This window comes from Corvus brachyrhynchos, unplaced genomic scaffold (assembly GCF_000691975.1).
Source record: "Corvus brachyrhynchos isolate BGI_N302 unplaced genomic scaffold, ASM69197v1 scaffold53, whole genome shotgun sequence".
Taxonomy (NCBI): domain Eukaryota; kingdom Metazoa; phylum Chordata; class Aves; order Passeriformes; family Corvidae; genus Corvus; species Corvus brachyrhynchos.
Window position 1 is genome coordinate 1,596,479 of NW_008237681.1, and position 5,639 is coordinate 1,602,117.

Consider the following 5,639-nt stretch of genomic DNA (forward strand, 5'->3'; position numbering starts at 1 on the left):
TGCTGAGGGATTGTCCTTCTGCAGCAGGAAATAAAAATGGCTTTATGAATATGGGTTCTCTAATCTTAATATTGTGTATGTAGAAGACAAGAGAGAAACAGAGAAGGCAGATTCAGCAAGGAACAAAGAAGAGCATTAAATGACTTACAAGTTCACCAGGATACCACACAGCTCTTAAGATAACTACTACCAGTCTTGTTGAAGAAATCATGTGAAACCTGTATCCCAGCAGTAATTACAGTGGCCAATGGCTCTGGTTTTTGGTGTGGGAGCACAAATTCTTCCACCAATTCTACTCCAGCAAGGCAATATATTAGGCCTTCTGCTCAGCTGGATGGGAGAGCAAAGACAGTTACTGTCCTGATCCATGAACTAGCATTCAGATGTTTTCGTACGCTGTTAAATGTATTTTGAAAGTGTTCCTGTTTATTGCTGACATGTCTTAATTTATGAAAGCAATGATATGTTTAGTGTGTTTTGTAAAAAATACCCCATGAAATCCAAATTTTAGTCTCCCTAAATCTGTAAAATTTACCGGCAGTTAACCAAAACTCTTGAGCATGCCTAGGCCATGGTATAGATGACGGTGCATTGCTTGACTATGGCATGTTGTCAGTGCTTTTAAGACCTTTACTTCACAGGTCAGCACCTCAGTGTGCTCTGCCAGAGTGACCAGGCAACCACTTCCTTTTTCCTGACAGCGTGTCCCCCTCTCCTTCTGTAGCTTCATAGATATTCTAAAGCCAGCAGGAGTATTTATTCTAACTGCCATGTCAGTCCACCAAACAAATATGCAATATGAAGTTACAGAATAGAGAGAAGGGATTTTAGGACTTTGTACTTCCCTGAGAGGGGACCTAGTAAGATGCGATGGTTTGGGAAAACATTCCAGGAGACAGTGGAGTGGCCTGAGGAATAAGGGACTCTTGAGTTAAGTACTCTGGTAAAGGTTCTGGTTTTTGTTTTTAAGCCTCTTAATGTAAATAGGAACACGCTTGGTGGTGGTGGTAAACAGAGTGAACATTTCATGCACTATAGCAAGTTTGTAGCTGTCACCATAAATGCATGGATAATGTTTTCTCATTTAACATTTTTTGGTGATAGTTTCAGTTTGATTCATTATTGCTCACAAAAAGACTTACAGTAATGGAAACCTTTACAGTTATGAGAGATGTTATGTAATCTCATCAGTCATTTTGTGTTTGCAAAGTATATTTTTTTTAATTCAAATTATTCATATTATTCATATTCATTTTTATTCAAATAATTCCTATTATTTTTTAATAATTTGTATTCTTTCTAGATACATTGCCAAAAGTTTCGTATCAAGTTTTAATTATAAATTGTTACAAAAACCCAGTAAGTTGCATGAAGCTGGCTGGAAAAGCTTATGGAAAAATCTTTTGGCAAGAGGATGCTTTAAGACATATTTTATGGTCTTGTCCAGAGGTACCATATTTTTGGAAAAAAAATAATTAAAGTCATTAGGAAAATTGAAAGACAGGCAATTTGTTTTGAGAAACAGCAGAGAAAAAAAATCCATATCTAGTGAAAGGTAGTTCAATTTTTCTTTTTATTAAGTTTTCATTTTAATTGTATGAACCACTTTGAGACTGTGTTGCCTTGAGATAAAAATGTAGGAGCCTGAGAGATTTTTCTTTGATGCAGGAGGAGAGAGGCAGAGACAGAGGAAGAAAAGAATAGTGAAGACTTTGGCAGAAAAAATTTGGCATTCTAAAATCGGTAATATATGAACCTCCTCAACTGAATAACTGCACAGTATTTTCATATATTTACCATTTCAAATGTCTGCATTTGAATGAGAGTGACTTTTATATTTATCTTTTTATGTCTGGTCTTATTTTTTGACATTAAATATTTGCGTTGTGTGTGCTAACTGAACTTTGGAAAGTACACCTCAAATACAGTGACAATGGTGGTTCTGTGAGGCTTGCTGAGATTACCAAAGTTCTGTGTCCTTTAGATAAGATCGTTTCATGTCTCATTTTTTGGAATATTTGCCTGTTTTCCTAAAATACTAAATAGTCTGTGTCAAATTCTGGTCTTCAGGGCAGCAAAAGTGCCCTGCTTTGGGAGCACCAATTAGTTGTGCAATGGGGAGCAGTAGTAGTTCATTGCTCTGTGTCTGTGTGCCATTGTCTGTTGCTGTTCCTTCGTATTCTCCGTGATTTGTTTGGCAGCACATTAAGAAGTCTTATTTAGTGGCTCATTTAAAAGAACAATGTACTTGAGTTTGCTGAGGAAATAACTACTACTTCTAATTTGAAGATCCTGATTGCCCCAACGTGAGTCCCCCAACAGTTGATTGCCTTATGCACTAACACCCAGTGGAAGAAGAATCTGTGCTACAAATAGTTGCCACATCAGAAATAATTCAAAACTGCAAGAAAGAGAAAAATAAAAAATAACTGAAGCTCCAGACAAATTGGCAGGCTGGGTTGTGTAAATAAAATGGCCAGCTAATTGTATTCCCTGGTGAATCCAGTCCAAATGGACCAGACAGGTTGAGTGCATAATAGAACACATGCACCACAGTTTGAAAATCTCTGGGAATACTGAGCTGTCTTGTGCTACCCCTGATGGAGCTGAAATTGTAGTGAACAGAATGCTGGAACCATGTTGTATTATCAGAGGACGTGGAACCACTTATTTGAACTAAACACTTAGTGCTGTCATGCTGGTGTGACAGAAAATGGCACTAAAGCACAGCTGAGTGGCTATTTTTGTCTGGGTAAATACTCCAGTTTGTCAAGCTCTGTCTTTAGATCTGCTAAAGCACAAAGGTAGAGTTCACAATTAGACATTAACAACTTTATGTTATGTTAGCTCAGGAAGAAGAATCACCTCATTCCTTTTCTTTTCTATGTGCAATTGTAAATGTCTATTAAATTAAAGAGGTGGGTCTCAGATGATTCAAAGAGGATGATTAAGCCTATGTTTCATTTTGTATTTCCACAAAATAAATTTTGTGTAAATGTACCTCTTTCTTTTCTTTCTTTATTTCAGTTCATCCGGTTTTGGCATTGCTGGTGGTGGATGTAGTCTCCAGTTTAAAAAGCACTCCTTGTAAGAGATGCGCTTCACTAAATAAGTATGTCTGTAACTCCTACTTTTACAATTGTCCATACTGTGCTGGAGCACCTCAGATATTTGCTTTTGTGTCCCAAAACTAACAGCAAAATATATAAAAAATTAGAGATTACAGATACGAAGATTAGAATCTTACTGACTGAGCGACCAGGATTGGGGTGTAAGTGGGAGTTCAGGGTTTCCATTATTGAACTAAAAGTCTAAATTTAATACTCATTTGATAATTCGGGGTGCGGGGGGGAAATTTTTGTTATTAAACTTGGCTAAAGTTGGGCTTCAGGTAGTCAGGGGCAAATCATAAATTTAGGGCTCATGATTGCTCTGAAGCATTTTCTGCAAATGTGACCTATTATCCCAAGACATGTTCATGGCACCTTGCAGGTGGGGAATGCTCTGTGGGAAGCCAAAGAGGATCAGTGTGAGGCTGGTGTCTCCTGTTGGAGTGGAGAGCCAATAAAGATCAGAGAGAGGGTAGAGAAGTACTTCAGGCATATCCCAAGGCATTCCAGGGGCATAGCTGTCAGGAAAACCTCAGTATATGGGCTATGTGTATGGAAGGACTGTGCTGCTGTGCAGCAAATCTCCTGGCTTTCTGTCAGGACTGCTCAAGTGGAAATTTTTTATTTGATCAATAATCAGAACTGTGATTTTATATGGAGTTAGTACATAGAACTTAGAGAAAGAGCTCAATAATACTGTCTTGAGTATAACTAATGAGTGTTTTTGCCAGACTTGTGGATGAATACTGCTGATGTTGCCTTGAAGTCAGGAGTGCTATGCCCTGAGAGAGCAATGGGGAAAGGTGAAAACAATGTTTTTCCCCTGTGGTACCCTAAAGTCAGCACTCTCAAACTTTCATTACCCTCTTCCTCCAAATTAAGAGAAAATTGTTTGGTCAGTGTGTATTTAGAGGACAAGAGAGGAACAGAGGAAGCAGGTTCATCAAGGAATGAATAAGAGCAATAAATGACTTATAAGTTTGCCAGGGTATCACACAGCTTTTCAGATAACTAAGAGGGCTACTGCCAGTCAGTTTGGTCAGTGAAGAGTAGTTCTCTCTTCCTCTTTGTTTTCTTTCTTTTCATCTGAATTTTTCTTTCCTGAAATCGATCTGTATCATGTAAATAGCAGTATCCAAGATACCAAAGTTAAAAGTTGAATATTTTAAAAATGCAGCTTATTCAAAACCTTTCACCCTTACAATTTTAAGAATTTTTTATAATACATTTTAAACTTTTCATGATACTCATACTGATTCACAAGTGCTGTTTCTGCATTTTCAAGTTAAAGCGTATTAAGAGGCAGACAATAATCTAAAGACTTTTGGTTTGGCATGAGGCATATGTTTATACAGCCAGCTTGTGCATGAATGTCTGTGGGGAAATTCTGAGGCTAGAAATGAAAGCAAGACAAATGAAAATGAACGGCATGGTCTCATTTTTAAAAGGACAGATAACATTCAGTATCAGCTACTTTTTCAACCAAAATGCTTAAATTTTTTTTGCTGTGTAATCCTGTAACTCATTTGGGAACTTTAGTCTTATTTTTAGAACTGTAGTCTTCTTTACTCAGGAAGTCAGCCTCAGTAGTCAGAATGATTCCTTCAAAGTATGTATGTAAATACATGAAAGTTGTGGAATAGGTGTATAATCTGTAATAGATTCATTACCCAGGTGGACCAAGAGACCTTTGCAACACTGATGGAAGCAAAAATAGATCTGCAAGAATGCTTAACTCTTGAGAATATCTAATTTTAATACTATCTCAAATCTGTAATTTTTCACTTTTCTGCCTTGTATTTAAGAACAATATTCTTTCTTTAGTCTTTAACATCCATCCGATTTAATATGAAAGTTATTTATATTACAGTCATAGCAGAAGTTTCATTGTGCTGTGTGCACTGATCTGGTCACAGTGTGAATATGCCTTTAACTTTGAGATATAGGAAACCATACAGTTTGAAATTCTTCATGGTTTGAATCTGCTTTGAGTCTAACTTTTTTTTTTTTTTAAGCAGCAAAACAAATAAAATCAGTTATCTGGGGAAAGAAAACAAAAACAAACAAGCAAACAGAAACATCAAAACACAAACAAACAAAATCAAACTAAAAGCAACAACACCCAAACAAACAAACCCCAATCCTATGGAAAAAATTAGTTCTTTTCACTGTGTATTTGTTTGCTTGACTACTGCTTTCCTGAGAAATTCTGTTGCTTTAACATTTTCAAGCAACTCTTCACAATTTTCCGAGGTTTTTCTATGTACAAATCTGTTCAAGTTTGATGGCCTATTAGTTGGTATATGTGTACTGTAATCAAATATGTCTTACCATGTCACTTTTTCTGTTTTCAAGATTCAGAAAAATACTGAAATAAACCATAGTCTTTCTGCTGGTGGGATATATGCCCCCTGATTGTGCACACAGCTCCCTTTGGTGCATGTCAGAAAACAAAATGCAGTTATTTGAACAAATCAGAGTACAAGACCCTGATCAATTTAATTTTGATTCATTGTTATGGTCAGGTCA

At 36.7% G+C, this 5,639-nt stretch overlaps 1 long non-coding RNA gene across 1 annotated transcript in view; it reads left to right on the top strand.

Annotated features, from left to right (window-relative positions):
• LOC108446200 overlaps positions 1-3,000 on the top strand; it is an 18,835-nt gene extending 15,835 nt beyond the window's left edge. Inside the window, exon 3 of the long non-coding RNA XR_001861323.1 lies at positions 1,669-3,000. This is a non-coding gene — a long non-coding RNA (uncharacterized LOC108446200). The remainder of the gene's footprint in view (positions 1-1,668) is intronic.
• The last annotated feature ends 2,639 nt before the right edge of the window (positions 3,001-5,639 follow it).